This window comes from Lithobates pipiens, unplaced genomic scaffold (genome assembly GCF_037356315.1).
Source record: "Lithobates pipiens isolate NorthernLeopardFrog02 unplaced genomic scaffold, aLitPip1_a1.2 Scaffold_27, whole genome shotgun sequence".
Taxonomy (NCBI): domain Eukaryota; kingdom Metazoa; phylum Chordata; class Amphibia; order Anura; family Ranidae; genus Lithobates; species Lithobates pipiens.
Genome location: NW_027507788.1, coordinates 104283300 through 104306179, shown reverse-complemented (window position 1 = coordinate 104306179; position 22880 = coordinate 104283300). Strand labels below are relative to the sequence as shown.

Here is a 22880-nt window from a genome sequence, read left to right as displayed (position 1 = left end):
CAATGAGGAAACAAATTATCTTTGTTTCCATTGACTTCTGTGGGGAAACTCGCTTTGATATGCGAGTGCTTTGGATTACAAGCATTCTCCTGGAACGGATTATGCTCATAATCCAAGGTTCCACTGAATAAACAACCATTTTTTTCTGAATGAAAACTACTCATTCATTGTTTACTAGTGTGCGATTGGCCACAGCTAAGCACATGGTAGAGATGGGCTGTGATTGGCCCTGTCTGGTCACAGACATCACATGGTACAATCACAGAGCTCATCACAGTAGTACACGATGAAAGGCTTGTAACAAAGCCTTTCATTATGTACAACTGTCATGTGATCTTCTATAATTGGCTGCAGCGGGCTGGTACAGTGACCTTTCATTGGTTATTTCTGGTGGACACGGTGGGTGACCGATCATGCCGGAGTGTGGCCCGATTCTGGGTGGATGTCCTATGATGTCCTCTCAGAACAACAGTGCTTCTGCCCAGCTGTCATTTTACAATAGGCTGGGTGGGAAGAGGTTAAAGGATTCTGTACAATGTGACATCACCACTGTACGACCTTTTAATGGTTTAACACTTTCAATGGCTTAATTTGCAAAATGGAAGCTAAAGTTGAAATACCTTTTAAGTCACTAACCTGAAATGCAATGAGAACTCCTTATCTGTAAACTTTTTCTAGATCTTTGACTCAATAATAAAAACATTTTATTAGCATTGCTGCCAGGCAACTAGCATTTTCAGAAGAAGATCACCAATGGCATTACAGATTTCTTTAGGGCCCGTTTACACTAATGGTTTAACCGTCTGGCAGCTGTCCATTCTAGCCACAGTGAGCCAGGGGTAAGGGGCATTGTGGTGCTTTTTTGAGCAAACTTTATTGAAGTGCACAAAAGCGATAATTCATTCATGTCACTGTACAGGAGCATGCTGCGCTGCTGTACAATACCATGTGATCCTGTCGAGTGCTTGTTTCTGCATTTCAATTAATAGGACACATAGAAGACAATTATTTTCTGTGGGGTTGATTTACTAAAACAGGAGAGTGCAAAATCAGAAGCTGATTGGCTGCCGTGCACAGCTGCACCAAACTTTAGCTTGTTCAAATAAACTTTGATATAAAAACTGGAAGCTGATTGGTTTCTTTGCAGAGCTGAACCAGGTTTTGTACACTCTAGTTTATGTAAATCAACCCCAGTGTGTCCTAGCAGTGACCGACATTTTTCAGTGTGGTAAAATGGTCTAGTGTGAATTGGCCCTAGTAGATGGGGACTGAGAGGAGGGTGTTCAGCAATACTTGCCCCTCATGATATCCTCTAGAGACAGATACACCCAGCTTAGGTTTATTCCCCAAGCTTATTACTCACCAGATCGTTTGTCCAGGATTTACCCCGATAGGAGTGGTATGTGCCCTAAATGTGCTTTCGGCTCCAGGCACGTTCTTCCATGTTGTATGGCCCTGTGTGTTTCTGCAGACCTTCTGGAGGGAGGTGGCGTCGGATATCAGCTCCATGGGCCAATTTGAGGTTCCCTGTGATCCGCTGCCACTTCTCCTAGGTATTGTGGATATGATACAAGCACCCCAAGCTAAAAAACAATTTGTATTTTATTCAGCCTTCTACGCGAGGAAGGCTGTCTTAATTAAGTGGCAGGATCCCAGCCCCCCGACGGTGGCCCAATGGAGGGCCCTGGTTGATGCGGCCCTACCTCTCTATAAACTGACATACTTGGGGAGAAATTGTTCCAAAAAGTTTGAAAAGATATGGGGACCCTGGACCCGGCCAGATACTTAGCCGAAGAGCCGAGGCGGGAAAGGTTGAATCCGGGCACGGAGGTGGGAGGGGTGGGGAAGGTCTGAGATACTGTCAATTTGTTTACCTACAGACAGTGTGCGGCATGGGCCCGGTGTAGATGGTTCTATCCTACCTTTAGTCTTGTGTACCTAGTACTGACTTTACCTTTTGGGTACCTTTCTGGATTGGATCTGAAGGGTGGTCTTGACGTGCTTGACGCAAATCACGTGACATTTGGGCGTTCGCTTTGCCGGCCGGCTTTTCTTAACGCTGATTTGACCTTTATGTTTGTGAGTATGTTTTTTATTATGGAATAAAAGATTTTGGTTTACGTTTTTACGCTATGGGAGTCTTTGCTTGCCTTTTATGAATGGTCCAACCACGTGAAAACGAGGTGATGTCCCTGTGTGATGACCCCTAAGATTTCTGATATCAAATGCCTTTCTAATTCTGGGATTTGGTAAGCGCGCATTTTTACCATTTATCAGCACGGTGTTGGTGAAGGAAATTCTCTCTTGCACCTGCATAGGATTTCTTGAGAAGAAACACTTATGATTATTGGACTGTTATGCCCACGATTACATCTTGATGAAGAACTGTTTTCTTATATATAATTTTTGAGCACTCTATTCATAATATTTCTGATTGTTCACAAAAATTCTGTTCACTTTACCACTGTATGCTCATGACTACGTCTTTATGAGGAACTGTTGTTTATATATAATTTTTGAGCACTTTATATATATATTTTTTTGTACACTTGATTATTGTATGAGTTATAGAGTATATTTTTATTATTCACTTAGTTGGGTTTTTGTATTATAATTTTTGACTAGTTATAGTGTATACATATTATTCTGTTCTAGGTTTTAGATATATTTTTTTTAGATTTTTGTAATTGTGAGTACGGTTGAAATTCCTGATTTATAACCTTTCTGGATTGAGGGGGAAAATACAGAAATGCATAGTTTAACCTGATTTTGATTTTCTGGTGGCCAGTCCCTTTTTCACTTTTTGATTTGCATTTGTAAACTGTTATGATAATCACTGCTGAGATTGTACTACTGTTCTGACATGTACTGTACAAAACTAATAAAACATTTCTGTTAAAAAGAATTGGCCCTAGTATTCAACCCAATTGCAAACATTTATTATATTGCGTTTTACTAACCCTTAGATGTGATGTCTGCAATATTGTAGTTAAAGTGTTGAGATAAACCATTTTCCACTGGTAGAGGTGCTTACAACAATTGGCTATTATTTATGTAAAACCTTCATCCCAAAAGGAAAAAAAAATGTTTTTTTTTTTCCTTATTATTTAATATGTTACTGTTTCTAAATCTGCTAGTACATCTAACACTCCCCTCCCCCAGCCTGACAATGCTGCTGTCCAAAGGTGCACCCTGTGTTCATTCATATAGAGTGTAGGCATGCTAATATAGGAGAAGTTTTACTGGCCAGATCAACAGATGGGAAAAAAGCCTAAAAAAAGAAAACAAATGCAGCAACCACCTCTAATGATTGGTAAACGGCAATATATTACATTTCTAGCTTTGGATTTAATACCACTTTAAGGTGTATAGATCATAGTTAAAGCTAAACCCTGAGCAGAAATCTTAATGAATCAGTGGAAAGGTGCATTCATGCCTTAAATTTGTTCTTTCCATTCATTGTTACCCAGGTAGTGAAAAATCATATTTTCTTTAGTGTTGTCTGTCCCCTTAACTTCCATTATATAAGACCAGTGACTTAAACCCTCTATCCTCCTGGCCATCAGTTTTGTAAATCCCCTATTGTACTACTTTAGACAGCGAGCATTGACACAATTACATCTTGGCTAACTGTAATGGGTGGATCCAGGGGTCTTAAGCCCCGTACACACACTACTAGTTTTTTTTTTTTTTTGTGTTCAACCCAGCAGGCTGAATGGAAAAAAAAAACTGACAGCTCAGGCCAGAGCCACTCTACTAACAATCCGATATTAGTACAGTGATCTCCCCTACTGTGCTATTGTGTTATGATAGGGGGACTGCCTCTCCATCCTGCCAGAACATTCTGGTCTGCACTCCCAGCCATTGGCTGAGAGCACCACCAGGGAGCCAGTCAGCAGACCTCTTTTGGTCATGACCCTTTGACAGAAGTCGGTCTGGCTGTCGTATATATGGGCCAAATGTCAGGCGGTTTCTAGTCAACCGTCCAATCCTGCCTGTGTCTACTAGGCTTTAGACCAAGGGTCTTCAAACTATGGCCCTCCAGTTGTTCAGGAACTCCAATTACCATCATGCCTAGTCATGTCTGTGAATGGCAGAGTTTACAATGCCTCATGGGATGTGTAGTTCCGCAACAGCTGGAGGGCTGTAGTTTCAAGATCCTTGCTATAGATTCTTGGTCTGAGCTGCATGGTATACCTAAATCCAATCCCATGCAATACCTGCACATATGCCCACAGCCCTTATTTCTGCTCGCTTCTTTACTCACACATGCGCCCACCGTGTCCTACATTTCCCTGATCCACATGTATGGTAGTGAGTTGTGGCTAGATCTAAAGTCCTCCTCTTAGTGCCTGGAAGCAGAAGACCACAACGATATCACTTTTGGAAATGTCCGTGAATTTTTACTAAAGTAATCTAAAAAAGTTAACAAAATCCAGGAGTTTAACCCCCCTGGCGGTATTCCCGAGTCTGGCTCGGGGTGAAAATTTTGTATCGTGCCAGACTCGGGACCGCATCGCTGAATCCAGGAAGAGGTTACATACCTTATCCTCTGGATCCAACGATGTCCCCCCGCAGTGCGAGCGAGCCGTCCTCCGCTCGATCTATCACATAGCCGGGCTCCATTCCCTGTGAGCGTTGCGACGCACTGGGACGGAGAAAGGTGCCAAATTCAAAAAGTAAAACACACAGAATACATACAGTATAATGTAATCTTACAGATTACATTGCTGTATGTAATTATTTTAGGGCTGTTACTGATCAAAATTTTCGTGTTCGGTTAATCCATTTAGTTTTTAATCGATCAACTAATTTCGATTAATTATTATTATAATTATTAAATTATTATTATTATTATTAAATGTGGTATACACTATATACAATCACCCGACACTAGTTAGTTTCCACAATCCATGACTTATCTTCACAGTTCACACAAATACATTTTAAATTCAAACTGTAGCACTGACGTAAGTCATTTTTTTTTCCACAGTAGCGTGACAATCCCTCTACCTCCGGTCTAACTAATCACTCTCACCTTATGGCATGGACCCCTGTGCAAACAGGTGGTCATGCAAGCGTGTATCAAAAGGGTTAACACAGACCATAAACTTCTCTCACATCTCCTTATCTCAGCAAGGACGTCAGGTCATGGGTAGAAAGAAAAGATCTAAGTGCTCATTGCTTAAGTACCGTATAAGATTTAATTTTTGTGTTGAAACACAAACTACTCACATAAAGATGCTAAAAACACACCATGTAAAGCCGACAATCATGTTAGTTCCATAGGGCAGCCGCGGGTGACGTCATGCGCAGCTCCTCCTCGTACGTGTTACGTTCAATCAGAACTTCAACGTCACCAGACTCCTCCCCCCTTCCCTTCGTTAGCAGACAGAGGCACTTGGGGAAGGGGGGAGGAGTCCGGTGACGTTGATGTCCGTGATCTCCGACGGAACTTCCTGAAGACCTGGAAGCCGGCGGAGAGGTGAGTATTTTGAACGATCAAAAAAATTAACGATGGGGGCGTGTCCGGAAGTGGGCGACGGCGGACGTTTCTTCAGGTAGCTCCGGACCATCGCCGTCAATCCATTGCCATCGGAGGGAAATACAGCCAGAGCGATCCCCAAAACCAGCCTGCACAGTCCCCTGGGACCCCCGGAGACGCACAGGGCTGATATTACTGCGGTGTGCGGGCGGAGCGAGGCCAGATCGATCTTCCAGCCTTCTGCGGCCGCCGCCATCTGGCTACACCCGGGCCGTCGCCATCTTGTGGCCCAGAAGCCTGCCGGAGCTAATAACACGGAGACGGAGGTAGGGGACTCTTCAATAACCCCCCGTGCGCGAGTGGAGACAGGCGGAGCACGCCCTGGAGGTCTAGCTGGGGCCAGACGACGCGGCAGCCCGCTCGGGCCTAGTTCGGCCTGGTGCAGCCTAGTCCGGCCTACACATCCCCGCTGTTTCCTGGGGCGGCGTCCCCGCCGGCAGACACCGTGGCCGATCCAGCCTTCACCGGGGATACAAAACACCTCCCCACTCCTGCCCACTCAGTCCTCTGGACCCTGGCCCCTGCCTGATTGGCCGACGCAGCCTGTGGATAGGGGGTTGTGTGGGCTGAAGCCTGTTACTTTGCTCTTTGGGGTATCTCTGGGCCCCCACAAATGCAGCCGAGCCCCCCTTTACCTGCCCGCTATTACAGTGTGAGAAACTGCGGGTGGGCTTTGTCTTTGGGGAGAGCTGGCTCGGGGGACTTCAGGGACGTGCCCGATTGCACCCCAGTGATGTCTCTAGACCAGGGGTGGGAAGGGAAGAGCGCTCACAGAGAAGTACCCGCTACCCTTAACATGTATACACCCGGCTCCGGTGGCCACGACTTGATGATGGCTGGGTGAAGTTGAACCCTGGGGGGGCCCCCTGCCTGACCCAGACCATACAGGCCACAACACAACTTTATCAGATGTGATCTCGGCATGCACACTCCCAAACAATACAGGACACGATCAGCAACCCGCGGGACACAGTCGTACCTCACAGCCCAGTATCCAGCGTTTCTTCAGGGGGAGCACGTGCACTTCTCCAGGAGCCATTGCCACCACTCCTCGGAGACCCCACATGGAACCAGTCCCCCCTGAGACTGGGACACAGAGGTCCATCACAGCACCCACCTCGGACCCCCTCTTAGGGGCCCCAACCGCGTTATGATCTGAGATGGCTGGCTCTACTGCAGACCAGGGAAACCTGGACGATGACTTTCACAGAATGCTGCGGGCCCTGCCCACGAGGGCGGACATTGAGGCACTCCCCACGATCCTGCGGATAGTGGAAGCACATAACAGGGACATACAAGAGGTGAGAACGGAGCTGCACGCAATAGAAGACCGGGTCACCTCTGGGGAAACCCAGATCACCTCGCTGGAGACTAGGGTGCAAGCCCTGGAACACGCGCAGGATTCCCATGCAGCAGTAACGCAGGAAATGCAGCTCCATTTAGAGGAAATGGAAGACCGAAGTCGCAACAACTTGCGGCTGCGGGGTCTCCCGGAGGCTACGGGCCCAGAGGATTTGGCAGAGACTGTTACCGCTATTTTTCACAGGCTTCTGGGGGATCCACCTCCCTCTCTGGAAATCGACCGGGTTCACCGGGCGCTGGGTCCCAGATCTACCGACTCGGCAAGACCCCGTGATGTTCTGTGTCGCCTCCATCGATATGCACAAAAGGAAATACTCCTGAAGAAGGCATGGGAACATGGGGTCATCGACTTTGATGGTGCGCAGATCCAGATACTCCCGGACCTATCCAGGGCCCCACTACAGCGCCGTGCCATGCTGAAACCAGCCCTCGAGGTCACGAGACGCAACGGCTGCACATACCGGTGGGGCTATCCCCTAACAGTCTTCTTTTGCACGGATAGCAGCTCTTTCACACTACGCACACAGGCTGATCTCCCCGCCTTCTTTGCTTTCCTGGGGGCAGAACCGGTCCCGAACTGGCTGGCAAGAATCCAACGCCCGGCGGGCCGTTTAGGCCCCCAGTCGGGCAGGCCTGCCCCACCAGCTTGCTCCCCAAGGTTCCGAGGTCAGTCCCTTACCATGTCCTCATCTGCTATTGGAACACCCGAGACATGACTGTACCCTCTAGCACTTCTTATGATGTTCTGCACTGGTTGACCTTTATACTCCTCTTCAGTATTACTCTCCCTTGTTTGGCATCCCCCCCTTGTTTGGCATCCCCCTTTTCTGGACTTTGCCCCCGCCACACAGCCCTGGACGTTCATACAAGTATGCTCACTCCCATAGGAGTAGAGAGGCACTGTTGGCCCCTTGGTCGTATGGCACAGCTCTCAACCTCGGCCCCTCATGGCCCATATGCCTGGCCATCCCGACTGATATCCCTCTGAAGACTCCCGGGGTATGGTGACATCCCGGAACATGTGTGGGGACCGGGTGGGTCAATGTGGCAGACATCGTGCTGCAGCCGGGTGGGGACAGGGGGGATGATATCTGTCTTTGGACTGTTGGGTGGGAGATGTGGGGGGGGCCCTCTGTTTCCTTTCCTCCTCCACTCCCCCCCATCCATACACCCTGTGGGCGTTGAAGCAGCCAAGTGCTGCATTCTAGTTTTCCAGCTCCGCTGGACAGGGCTGTCTGAGAGTCCTTTCCTTCTCGACCACGCCCCTATAAGTTCCTGACCCCTTTGCCCTATCACTACTGCTCTCCACTACTTCACTCTTCTAACCACACGTCCTTTACCCCCTCCCCCCCCCCTTCCCACTCCTTCTACCCCGACTCGATCATGGAGGTGCTTAACATTGTTACCCTTAATGCGAAGGGACTCAACGTCCCCGAGAAGAGATGCATGTTGCTGAACGACATGAAACGACAGAACACTGACATTGTCTTATTACAAGAGACTCACTTTAGGGAAAACAAGTTTCCTATCTTGAAAAACAGATACTACCCAACAGTCTACCACTCATACATACACGGAGGCCAAATCTAGAGGGGTCTCCATTCAAATAGCTACCAGAGTACCGTGGACTCTGTTGGACCTAAAATCAGACCCAGAGGGACGGTTTTTATTCCTTAAAGGCCTGGTTGGTGGTGTGAAGGTTACCATTGCTAACTTATACGCCCCTAACAGCAGACAAGACCTGTTTGTGAAGAGACACTTAAACCTACTTCAAAACTTTACGGAAGGCCAACTGATCATAGGCGGTGACCTAAACATCCCCCTAATACCCGCAAAGGACACCTCCACGGGGCAGTCCTTCCCCCGGGGCATGAGGAGAGCCGCCCACGCAGCTTTACATTTGGTGGATGTATGGCGCCTCTTCCACCCCGGGCAATGGGATTACACCTTCTTTTCTAGACCGCACCACGGGTACTCAAGCATCAACTATTTCTTGATGCCACACAATCAGCTACAGGCAGTCAAAGGATCCACCATAGGGTCCATCACGTGGTCTGACCATGCCCCAGTTACCTTACACTATGCTTTGGCAGACTTTTACAAGGAACAGAAGAAGCCATGGAGACTCAATGAGAGTCTCCCCTAGGGCGCCACGGTATTGTCGGACGTGACAACAGAAATATCTCATTACTTCCACACTAATGGTACGGGGGAATGCGATGAGGGCCTAGTTTGGGAGGCACACAAGGTGGTGATTCGCGAGGTACTGATAAAACATGGCGCACGACTTAAAAGACAGCGAACAGCCCAACTGTCTGAGTTATTCAGTAAACTTCAAATTTTAGAGGCTAACCATAAACAGACACAGAGTACTCCCTTGAGTAGTGAGCTTGATACGATACATTCCCAGATAAATGACCTCCTCCTTTTTCAAGCTAAGGCAGCGCTCCAGATCTCCTGTAAAAAAATCGACGAATCAGGTAATAAATGTGGTAGATTACTCACACAATCTTTGAAAACCCAACGGGCGGCATCCTATATACCTTCTGTTCTCTCCTCCCAGGGGACGCGAGAGACGCTACCCCAACAAATTACCAATACATTCAAATCCTTTTACGAGTCTCTCTACAACCTGGACACTACCCGACCCTCCCCAGTACAAATAGCCGACTACATAGCCTCTTCCAATATGCCCACCCTGCCGACGGAAATACGGGACGTCTTGGAGGAGCCTATAACACTGTCTGGAATCCAACAGGCAATTAGTAACACCAAGAGGGGGAAGGCCCCAGGTCCGGACGGCCTAACACTACAATATTATAAGACCCTACTCCCATCCATTGGACATCATCTTTTATACCTTTTCAATGATCTTACTAAGGGGAGCAGGCTCCATGAGGCCACGTTGCAGGCTCATATAGCAGTGATCCCTAAAGAAGGCAAGGACCCATCTCAGTGCGGGAGCAATCGCCCAATTTCTCTTTTGAACACAGATCTTAAACTATTTACTAAAATCATAGCTACGAGGCTGCAGTCATACATCCCCGATGTGATATGCCTTGACCAGATGGGCTTCATCCCAACCAGAGAGGCTAGGGACAACACCACCAAAGTCCTGAACCTGCTATATACTGCTAACATGGAGAATAGGCCGAGTGTTTTTCTCAGCATGGACGCTGAGAAAGCTTTTGACAGGGGGAGCTGGGATTCATGTCTGCCACACTACGCCATATAGGACTGGTCAACACTATGTTAGGATGGTTCCAGGCCATATATACCACACCGTCGGCCAGGGTTAGGGCCAATGGGGTACTGTCCGAACCATTCCGGATTACAAATGGGACGCGACAGGGTTGCCCGCTTTCACCCCTCCTATTCGCGCTGTCCCTCGAACCGTTCCTATGCCACATTAGATTAAATCCCAACATAACGGGCATTTCGGTTAAACACACCCAACACAAAGTGTCAGCCTACGCGGACGACTTGATGTTCTCACTCTCCAACCCGGTGGTATCCCTCCCAAATTTGATGCGGGAATTTGAAACGTACGGGACGCTCTCAAATTTAAAGATTAACTTTGCCAAGTCTGAGGCAATGGGCGTGGGGATACCGGCGGCACAGCTTAATCACCTTCAAGCCAGCTTTGCCCTGAAGTGGATGAACAGGGCTCTGAAGTACCTAGGTACGTACATCCCACATACACTCTCAAAACTGTACGAGTTTAACTTCCCTCCACTACTGTTGGAAATAAAAACACTCCTGTCCCAATGGCAGTCGGACATGCACTGCTGGATGGGACGTTGCAACATCTTAAAGATGTCTGTCCTCCCGAAAATCCTCTACCTGATGCAGGCCCTACCTATACATATACCTTCCGCCTTCTTTAAAAGGGTTCGTTCCGCATTCACAGAATTCGTCTGGGCGAAAAAAAGACCTTGACTCGCCAACAAACTTCTGGTGCTCCCCAAATCACATGGCGGCTTAGCCCTACCGAATATTCAAGCCTACTATCAGGCTGTTCATCTGGGGAGACTAATAGATTGGTGCCGCCATCAGGGTACCAAGCTGTTGGCCCAGCTGGAACAGTCCCAAAGTGTGATTCCGCATTCACAGAATTCGTCTGGGCGAAAAAAAGACCTAGACTCACCAACAAACTTCTGGTGCTCCCCAAATCACATGGCGGCTTAGCCCTACCGAATATTCGAGCCTACTATCAGGCTGTTCATCTGGGGAGACTAATAGATTGGTGCCGCCATCAGGGTACCAAGCTGTTGGCCCAGCTGGAACAGTCCCAAAGTGTGATTCCGCTCCGGAGGGTGCCATGGTGCTACTCGGCTCTGCCAACTGCGATAAAACGTCACCCACTGATTGGTAACTCGGCGAAGGTCTGTGCTCGGATATGTTTCGCAAACGCCCCTCTCTTCCCCGAACTCGCCCCTTTACCCCGTCATAGGCAACCCCTTATTTACTCCAGGTCTTTACGATGGGAGTCTTCGGAACCTGGGGGAGGCGGGACTACATCAAGCCTCCCACTTTAGTTCAGGAGGGCGCTGGAAAACGATAGCAGATTTTCTGGACCCTGCGGGTCCGTTCCATCTAGACTTCCTGAGGACGCTCCAACTCACATATTTCCTCTCTACGATCCCACCCCCCAAGGCAGACGATCAGGCGCTCACGACCCTGGAGGTGCTCTATACTGACGCGGGTGTCCTTTCACACACACTCTCACTGACCTATAATCTTCTGAATGCTCCCTCAGCAGACTTTATCCCCCCGGGACTACTTAACTGGGAAAAAGAGTTAGCTTGCCAATTCAACAACACCAAGAGACAGCGTATACTCCGATTTACCCACAAATCTTCGATCTGTGCCAAGAAACAAACTACAAAATTCTTTCACGTTGGTATAGGACCCCTTCGCTACTCCACCAGCTCTAACCGAATACATCAGACCTGTGTTGGCGATGCCTCGCCGACAAAGGGACCATGCTACATATCTTTTGGTCATGCCTAAAACTTACACACTTCTGGAAAGTGGTGCATGAGACAATTCAACAGTTCACGGCCCAGCCCCTCACAGATGACCCAGCATTCTTTCTCTTACATGCCTCCGACATACCTGACAGGAAATACCAGAAATCAGTGATCCGCCATATACTCTATGCGGCTAAGGCCTGCATACCACTCCATTGGAAATCGTCCCTCCGACGACCATTGACCTCTGGCTTCGTAAAGTGGAGGACATCAGGAAAATGGAGGATCTTATCCTCACAGCGCAAAATAGAGAGGAGACCTTCACCAGAACCTGGCAGGGCTGGACTGTGTTCATATACTCGGCTGAGGGCCAGGCCCTGAGAAATTCTGACACAGACGGGTAACACCGCATGCAGTGTCCAGAATATGTTGAGCCTGGGGGCCATAGATATAGGCCCCGCATCTGTAATTCCGAATGGTCATCCGTGCACTCCATGATTAGGTAACATACCTTGCTCCCCCCTTCAACCCCCCCCCCCTTCTCTTTTTTTTTTCCCTCTCTCCCTTCATCCCTCTCCCTTTATCCCTCATACTTGATATACCCCCTTTTCTTCTCTTCGCCCCTCTGTTCTTCCTCCTTCATTGCTTCTCCTGTACACTGGAAGTGGTATCAATGTAGATACCTAGTTAGTTAAAAAGAAACTGGGAAGTGAGACTACAAGATGATGTGAATTCCCAACTCCACATACATACTGCTGTTTATTTTTCCTGGCGATAATGCTAGCAGGGTATTGATGTTGTATTCCATGTACTGCCTCGCTATCTGTAAGCTATGTGGAAAGTTTGTAACCTGTTGGTCTATGTGGACCCATTTCCTGATATAAATAAAAAAAAAAAAAATTCATAAAATAACGATTAATCAAGGAATTAATCTTTAATTTCCACAGCCCTAAATTATTTCATATCCCTTTTGTTCTCAGTGTTCTGTCCAGTGTCCTGCATGCAGTTTTATAATATAAAAACTGTTCTTTATGCCTGGAAACTGGAGATTGTCTATAGCAACCAAAACTGTCCCTTTACATCAGCTAGAAAACAGCGATAATAAATTGGAATCACTCGCAGAATTGAGCGATAGCAATTTGTGGGGAGATCCGTCATCAAATACTGAAAAGTAATGACAGTGAATGAATGAATTCTGCAACTGAGCAAATTTAAGTGTTTTTGATTTGATTACATTATTGAATATTTTTTATTATTGTTATATTATTTGGTATAATTATAGTTAGTTATATTATAATTTATGATTTCATTTTTTAAACTTTATCATACCCGGGATGTCTACTAGACTCTGGTTTGGAAAGATTTAAGTGAGTTATTCCTAAGAATTACAGGCATACAATATAAAATGCCAAATTTCCATGCAAAATAATTGTACCGCTTTCAGCCTCTAAAATCTGAAATAATCATACCGCCAGGGAGGTTAATGTTTTTCAACTGAAATTATATGGCAACTTCTACAAATTTCTAGATATCCTTCAATAAAGCAGTGCAAAGAGAAATAAATATAGGCAAGAGGCAGTCCCAAAACCATCAATAGCGATGGGTGAATTGTACAAATGACAAATTATAATTTTTGTGCGTGCCGGTCGAGACCCTGTGAGTCCAGTCGCGGGTCCCGCGGACTCAATTGCCGCGGGGATACCCGCGATCGTCTCACGGGGAGGCTGAACGGGGAGATGCAGAAGTAAACAGCATCTCCCCATTCTACCTAGCAACAAGTGACACTGATCTCTGCTCCCTGTGATTGGAGCAGAGATTAGTCTTCACTAACACACAGCCATGCCCCCTCAGTTAGTAACATGCCCCTAGGACACAATTAACCCCTACACTGCCACCTAGTGTTTAACCCCTTCACTGCCAGTGTCATTTACACAGGAATCAGTGCATATGTATAGCACTGATTGCTGTATAAATGACAATGGTCCCAAAAATGTGTCAAAAATTTCCGATGTGTCCGCCATAATCGCCGCCATTACTAGTAAAAAAAAAAAATATTAATAAAAATGCCATAAAACTATCCCCTATTTTGTAAACGCTATAAATTTTGCGCAAACCAATCAATAATCGCTTATTGTGATTTTTTTTTAACCAAAATATGTAGAAGAATACGTATCGGCCTAGACTGAGGAAAAAAATGTTTTTTTATATATATTTTTGGGGGATATTTATTATAGCAAAAAGTAAAAAATAATGCGTTTTTTCAAAATTGTCGCTCTCTTTTTGTTTATAGCGCAAAAAATAAAAACCACAGAGGTGATTAAATACCACCAAAAGAGAGCTCCATTTGTGGGAAAAAGGACATCAATTTTGTTTGGGAGACACGTCGCACGACTGCGCAATTGTCAGTTAAAGTGACGCAGTGGCGAATCGCAAAAAGTGGTCTGGTCTTAAGCCAGCAAGATGGTCCGGTCTGAAAGTGGTTAAACTGCTCTTAACTTGGGGATTTCTTTTTTTTTGAAAGATGGGTTTCTGAAGACGACTCATTCCTGAAATTTTCCTCACTACAATTTTAGGTATCTTTTTAAAATGGAGATTTAAAAAGAAGACACTAAAATATTTATTGTTTACAACTATATATACAGTACTGTCCAAAAGTTTTAGGCAGGTGTGTAAAAAAAAAAAAATGCAAATTAAAAATGCTTTCAGAAATGGAAAAGATTAATACTTTATTTGACCACCCTTTGCCATCAAAACAGCATTAATTCTTCTAGGTACACTTGCACACAGTTTTTGAAAGAAGGTAGGTTGTTTCAAACATCTTGGAGAACTAACCGCCTTAAATCCTTTTGTTTCTTCCGTGTAATCCAAGACAAACTCAATGATTTTGAAATCAGGGCTCTGTGGGGCCAAATCATCACTTGACTCCTTGTTCTGCTTTACGCTGAAGATCATTCCTAATGACATCGACTGTATGTTTGGGGTGGTTGTCCTGCTACAGAACCAATTTGGGGATAATCCCATGCCTCCCTGATAGTATGGCATGGTGGATAAGTATCTACCTGTATTTCTCAGAATTGAGGACACCATTGATCCTGACAAAATCACCAAACTTGCAAGGAACCTCCACCATGCTTGCAGACACTCAATATTGTACCGCTCTCTTGCACTTCGGCAAACTAATTGCCTCCTGCTACAGCCAAATATTTAACTTTTCGACTCACCAAAGCATCTTCTGCCATGTTTCTGCACACCAGTTCCTATGTTTTTTGCATAGTTGAGTTGCTTAGCCTTGAGTTGCTTAGCCTGGCTTTTTGGCTGCAATTCTTCCATGAGAACCACTTCTGGCTAGGGTTGCCACATCATCCCTTTAATCCAGGACACACATTAATTACACAGGTTCTGTGGCTGATTAAGGTGATAATTAAACTCACTTGGTGTCTTATCTGCATTAAATCAGCCTCAGAACCTGTTTAATTCATGTGTCCTGGATTAAAGGGATGATGTGGCAACCCTACTTCTGGCCAGACTTTTCTGGACAGTAGATAGGTGTTCCTGGGTCCCACTGTTTTCTGCCAGTTCTGTGCTATTGGCACTGCTGAACATCTTTCGAAGTCGAAGGGAAGAAAGTGTGATGTGTTTTTCATCTGCTGCATTAAAGCATAGTACACACAATGAGATTATCGGACGAATGATCGTACGTTTTTTTTTCTTTTTATTTTAAAGCTAGTCTCCATAGACAAAATGAAGAGTTTACTAAAGTTACAAAATGTACAAACTGGACTTTTCTGGACAGTAGATAGGTGTTCCTGGGTCCCACTGTTTTCTGCCAGTTCTGTGCTATTGGCACTGCTGAACATCTTTCGAAGTCGAAGGGAAGAAAGTGTGATGTGTTTTTCATCTGCTGCATTAAAGCATAGTACACACAATGAGATTATCGGACGAATGATCGTACGTTTTTTTTTCTTTTTATTTTAAAGCTAGTCTCCATAGACAAAATGAAGAGTTTACTAAAGTTACAAAATTCCTTCTTACAACAAGATAAAAGGGAAGAAAGTGTGATGTGTTACAACAAGATAAAAACTTGGAAGTGATGTGAGAGAAAGGGGGAGAGAGAGACTGATTCCCAGCCTGCAACAAACTAAATTGACCATGTCTAATAGTTCACATTAACCACTTGACCACTGGGGAATTAAACACCCTTAATAACCAGACCAATTTTCAGCTTTCGGTGCTCTCACATTTTGAATGACAATTACTCAGTCATGCAACACTGTACCCTCATGAAATTTTTGTCCTTTTTTGCACACAAATAGAAATTTCTTTTGGTGGTATTTAATCACCGCTGGGTTTTTTATTTTTTGTGCTATAAAAGAAAAAAGACAGAAAATTCTGCAAAAAAATAAAATTTTCTTTGTTTCTGTTATAAAATGTAGCAGATTAGTAATTTTTCTTCATACATTTTGGCCAAAATTTATACTACTACATATCTTTGGTAAAAATAAGTACAAATTGGTGGATATTATTTGGTCTTTGTGAAAGTTAGAGTCCGCAAGCTATGGTGCCAATATCTGAAAATTTATCACACCTGAAGTACTGATGGCCTATCTCATTTCTTGAGACTCTAACATTCTAGAAAAGTACAAATACCCTCCAAATGACCCCTTTTTGGAAAAAAGACATTCCAAGGTATTTAGTAAGAGGCATGGTGAGTTTTTTGAAGTTGTCATTTTTTCCCACTATTCTTTGAAAAATCAAGATTTTTTTTTCCTTTTTTTTTTCACAAAATTGTCATATTATCAGTTTATTTCTCACACACAGCATATGCATATCACAAATTACACCCCAAAACACATTCTGCTATTACTCCCGAGTACGGCAATACCACATGTGTGAGACTTTTACACAGCCTGGCCACATACAGAGGCCCAACATGCAGGGAGCACCATCAGGCGTTCTGGAGCACCCAGGCCAATTCTGACATTTCTCTCCTACATGTAAATCATCATTTATTTGCTAGAAACTTACATAGAACCCCAAAACATTATATATGTTTTTTTTAGCAAAGACCCTAGAGAAATACAATGGTGGTCGTTGCAACTTTTTTTATCTCGCACAGTATTTGCGCAGCAATTTTTCAAACGTGTTTTTTTTTAAAATAAACAGTTTTGTGCTTAAAAAAAAAAACAAAACAGTAAAGTTAGTCCAATGTTTTTGCATAATGTGAAAGATGAAGTTATGCCGAGTAAATAGATACCTAACATGTCACCCTTCAAAATTGCACACACTCGTGGAATGGCACCAAACGTCGCTGCTTAAAAATCCCCATAGGCGATACATTTTTTTTACTGGTTACATGTTTTGAGTTACAGAGGAGGTCTAGGACCAGAATTATTGCTCTCACTCTAAAGCGATACCTCACATGTGTGGTTTGAACACCATTTTCATATGTGGGCGGGACTTACGTATGCGTTCGCTTCTGCATGCGAGCACATGGGGACAGGGGGGCTTTAAATTTTTATTTTTATTGTTCATTTTACTTTATTTATTTTAGTTTGACACTTTTTTTCCCAAAAATACATTTTTTTGATCACTTTTATTCCTATTACAAGGAATGTAAACATCCCTTGTAATAGGAATATGGCATGACATGACTCTTTACAGTGAGATATAGGGTCAGTAAGACTCCACATCTCACCTCTAGGCTGGGAAGCCTGAAATAAAAAAACGATTCTGGATTTGATCGTATTGGCGATTTGGTAGAAGCATCAGAGGGCGGCGGGAGAGGGGGGATATCCCCTCTCGCCTCCTGTAAGAACGATCAAGCAGCAGAACAGCCGCAATGATCGTTCTTATGGTGTAGGAAAGCCGGCGGGTGGGAAGTGGTTAAAATGCTTTTTTTTTAACACAAAGTTGTCCATTTATACAATATTTCTAACACATAGCATGTACATACCAAAAATGACACCCCAAAATAGATTCTCCTACTCCTCCTGAGTACAGCGATACCACATGTGTGAGACTTCCACAGCCTGGTCACATAGAGGCTGAGTACAGGCAAGCATGGCTGAGCATGGCTGAGTATTGCAGGGTACCACCGATTATGGCTGAGCATGGCCGAGTATGGCTGGGTATTGCAGGGTATCACTGGGTATGGCTGGGTATTGCAGAGTATGGCTGGGTATTGCAGGGTATCACTGAGTATTGCTGGGTATTGCAGAGTATTGCTGGGTATTGCAGATTATTGCTGGTATTGCAGATTATTGCTGGGTATTGCAGAGTATTTGCAGGGAATCTCAGAGTATTGTCAGGGAATCTCAGAGTATTGTCAGGGTATTGCATAGTATTGTCAGGATATTGCATAGTATTGTAAGGGTATTGCAGAGTATTGTCAGGCATTGCAGAGTATTGTCAGGGTATTGCAGAGTATTGTCAGGGTATTGCAGAGTATTGTCAGGGTATTGCAGAGTATTGTCAGGGTATTGCAGAGTATTGTCAGGGTATTGCAGAGTATTGCCAGGATATTGCAGAGTATTGCCAGGATATTGCAGAGTATTGCCAGGATATTGCAGGGTGTTGGCAGGGCATTGCAGAGTATTGGCGGGGCATTGCAGAGTATTGGCGGGGCATTGCAGAGCATTGCAAAGTATTGTCACAGTATTGTCAGGGCATTGCAGAGTGTTGGCAGGGCATTGCAGAGTGTTGGCAGGGCATTGCAGAGTGTTGGCAGGGCATTGCAGAGTGTTGGCAGAGTGTTGTCAGGGAATTGCAGAGTATTGGCAGTGAATTGAGGGGTTAATTGTCGGTGAGCAGCACTGTGGGCACTGCAGATCCAGCAAACAGCGCTGTTGACACTGATCTGTCCCCCTCCCCTGTACCGATCGGTACAGAGAGGGGAGGGAGGAACCGGTTTGTCTACAAGTGATCGCTCCGTCATTTGACGGAGCGATCACGTGGTAAACGGGCGCGATGAGCGTGATCCGTGATACTCTCGAGTGCGCGCCCGAGAGCGGAATTCTGTGAATTCATATGACGGCCTCCCAGAGTTAAGAAACCGCCCTGTACCTGTCATTTGGCTATGGGCCAGTTGTTAACTGGTTAAAACCATTTTTTTTGTACTGTTGGTAATAGGTGAGGTGTGGGCTCCCTCCAGGTATACCTGCCCTTAAGCCATCAAATCCATTTGTTTGTATTGTTTTATTACCTGGCGGGAGGCTAGGTATTTCTAGCCTGACACTAGGGTTGCCACCTCATCCCTTTAAACTCAAACACATTTGAATTACACAGGTTCTGGGGCTAATTGAATGCACCAAGTGAGTTTCATTACCACCTTAATCAGCCACAGAACCTGTGTAATTAATATGTATTTGGTTTTAAAGGGATGAGGAGGCAACCCTAACTGACACACACCCTTAGGCTTGTCTTTCTGTTGGAGAATTCAGCTCACCCCTTGTGACACTGGCAGAAACATCAGAGGACCTGGACACAGTGCCTGCCCCACAAGCCTCGCAAATGGAAGAAGTATTTTTGGCTGCATGCATTTGCAGCCAATCACATGCTTCCCTTAGCTATTCTTTCTGTAAGCTATTTTAAAATACTATCTTTTCTGTGAAAAATCTGCATAAAGTCCTGTTAGAAAACTTCTGTGCTCCAACTTGGCCCTTTAGTCTACATGGTACGTTTATTTTGAAAGCAGTCCTGCCAATGACAACAAAAATACAGCAAAGCTGTTCATTTAAGTTGGTAATGTTTATTGGCAGGATTCCCAGTTCTGACAGTCAACTTGTATGGGACTCACAAGGTCAACTGACAATAATGCCTAGAATTATACTCATTATACTATTACTGTACTTGGGGATGCAAATACTGTGCCAGCTCTCTACAGGCCTGATACCTATTTTATAGCAGTATATAATTTTCCCATAATTGGACTGCGTTTTCTTTTTTCAAATTCATTATCTTTTAGAACATACCGTCAAAGGTTGGGCTTAGAGTGTACAGCAATGCATGAACACATTATTGTTTGATATGTAAAAGTGGTTTAAAAAACAGATAACAAATTCGAATGTATATTAACATAACTCATATGTAGGTATAGGTATGTTCTTAGGCCTGTTTGTCTGAGTTTAATCCTTGGCATTAAGGTTCTAAGACCCCCTGATTTTAAAGCTCTGTGTTTTCTGGAAAAAAAACAGGGTTAGGGTGGGAAGGGGAGTATTAGTACAAGTATTGTATAAGTATTGGTACTGGGGGGTAGAGCTGCATTGCATTTTGTATCCTTTAATATCACACTATGCAAATTTCACATATACTGTACAGTGTTTATAATTTTTTCAGCATTTTCCACACATACATGTGTATTTTTGTTCTCTTTTTTTTTTTAATGTTCTTTTGCCTTGTTTATTTTTGGTTTTTATATCCCCTCTCTGTCTTTCTCTTATACTTTCAATGCCTTCCTCTCTCTTTGCCTCTGCTTTATTCTCTCTCTTCTTTTTCCTGTTCTCTTTCTCTCTACTTGTTTCTTCTTGCTTTTGTTCCTCCCCTCAGATGCTTTCTTTCTCCTACTCTTGGTTATTGAAAGAAGTCAAAGAAGTGGTGGAACTTCATTAATGTCATGTATGTATTTTACCATCTAATAAAATTTGAATGATGCCATTATTCTGTGTTTTGTTTGCAAGCAGTCTAGAATTACCACATTAGCTCAACAACCACAGCGGTCATTTTCATTTAGTTGATGCCAAAAGGCTGAAGAGAAGTCAAACTTTAGAAGTGTATTCAGTAGAGCCAGTGCAAAATACAATTAAAATATGTAAAGTACAGTGAATACACGTGAACACAAAATGTATTAACAAGAATTAGATCATTGTTAGGAGAATGTTGATTTGCTGCTTCTTGACTTATTTATTAAGGCTGTGTATAACTCATCTTCTTGACCAGTGCCTGCAGTGTCCACAGGTTTAGACAACAATCAGACAGTCTGCGGGGTACAAATGACTGCAATGAAAAAAAACTTTGCTCTACTCGTGGGAAAAGTATGTCAGCTAGGTTGGAGCTTTTTCTCTAATTCCTTATTGCCTTCCAATGTTACTGCAAGATACATTAGTACTCATTTAAATCATTATTGTTAGACAGAATTTAGCTACAGCAAAAAAAAATCAAAAGCAAGCCTTCATGAAATAGGTCATGTGCAAGAGTGCCACTTTAACCAGAGTATAATCATTTTTGGGTTTGTTACAATTTTTTTTTAAGTGGTCATCCTAGGGTGGACCACCAGGGGACAAGGGAAGGGGGGGGGGGGGGGGGGAATAAACAAGGGTAGAAGAAAGTGTTTTTCTATTTTTCTTTTTTTTTTCCAGTAGTATACTTAAGTGAGTGAAAGGAAATATAATTATTTATTAATTTGCTGACATATGTTTTAAAGAGGGAAATTGTTAAATGGAAAGATAAGATATATGAATATTTTGCTGTATAATTATAAAACTATTCTTGATAAATGAAAATAAAGAATTTATGAAAAAAAAAGAAAAGAAAAGAAGATTAGGACATTTAGGAGTTAATGAATGCTTATTTCATGGAGATGTTCCTGCTTTTGGAAAGTCTCAGAGTTGATTGCCCAATCCTACATTTTTTTAATGAGATGAGGGAAGCAAGGTATTAAATAGGCCCATTGCTCCAGAAGCTTTGAAGGTTCCAGCACTACAGACAATGTCCATCGCTCTAGGAGCAATACCTGACCTTCTGCTGGCAGATATGAAACACACTGTGTTTCCCAAAAATTAAAGGGCTGATTTACTAAAAAATAATAATTTACATTGAGGCCTTGTGTTTATCTCCTAGAGTGTAAGCTCTAACTAGCAGGGCCCTCTGTTTCCTGATGTATTGAATTGTATTGTAGCTGTAGTGTCTACACTCATGTTGTAAAGCGCTTTGCAGACTGTTGCCACTATATAAATCCTGTATAATAATAAGTACCCCCATAGGGGCTGCTGAGTGTTGTAGTCCACCTGTCACCCTGTCCAGCCAGGCATGCGATTTTCAGTCACTCTTTAGAAAACAGTCCATGCACTTAGTTTTTTTTTTATTGAGGAGAATAAACTTGGATGGGATCAGGGAATATAGGATGCCCACTGAATTTCAGAATATTTACATAGGACGAACTATATACACTCCTTGTATATACACTCCAATCTTCACTCCAGCACAACACTTGCTTGCAGACTATTCCTCCTCAGCACCTCCAGCACAACACTTGCTTGCAGACTATTCCTCCTCAACACCTCCAGCACATCACTTGCTTGTACTTCCAGGACCAACTAGCACAGGTTTAGGTCTGACACTGGCTCAGCCAGGCCTTGCAAGTTCCTTTTGCAGGTAGGGACCTGGGATCCCTATGGTGTAGCAAAAAATATGACAGTCCTCGGTGCTAGTCGTCCTATATGCGGCTGCTGCTCCCAGTACCACCTTTTAAGGCCCTGCCAACCCACATGGTTGCGGCTGCCCCTCTCTCCTGCCCATTCTTTCACAGTCCACTTTTCTGGTTCTGCACCCATTCCATACTGCTATCTCCCAGTCCTCTCAGGCATGCCTCCCCAGTCCTCCTGACTGTGCATCACTCACCAGCCCTCCTGGCTGCGACCTGTTGTTCCTCCCTAGAAACCTGCCTGGCACTGCTCTCTCTTGCTGTCCTCTCCTGGCTCCTGTACCTTCAGTCCAGTGTTTCTGAACTCCAATCCTCAAAGCACCCCAGGTCATATTTTCAGGCTATCTATTATTTTGCACAGGGGATTTGATCAGTTTCACTGCCTTAGTAATTACCACAGCCGTTTCATCTGAGGGAAATCCTGAAAACTTAAGCTGTTGGGGTGCCTTGAGGACTGGAGTTAAGAATCACTGCTCCAGTCCAGGACACCTTCACGTGTTCTCAGAGGGTCCCATCCGCACCCGAGCCCAGGCCCAAGGTCACCCCTCCAGACTGGGGAGCTCCCTCAAAGGCCACTGACAGC

General features: G+C 44.4%; 1 protein-coding gene across 1 annotated transcript in view; it reads left to right on the top strand.

Moving 5' to 3' along the window:
* The window catches only part of TMEM238 (transmembrane protein 238), a 33601-nt gene that overhangs the window by 6751 nt on the left and 3970 nt on the right, over positions 1-22880 (top strand). The window lies entirely within an intron of this gene.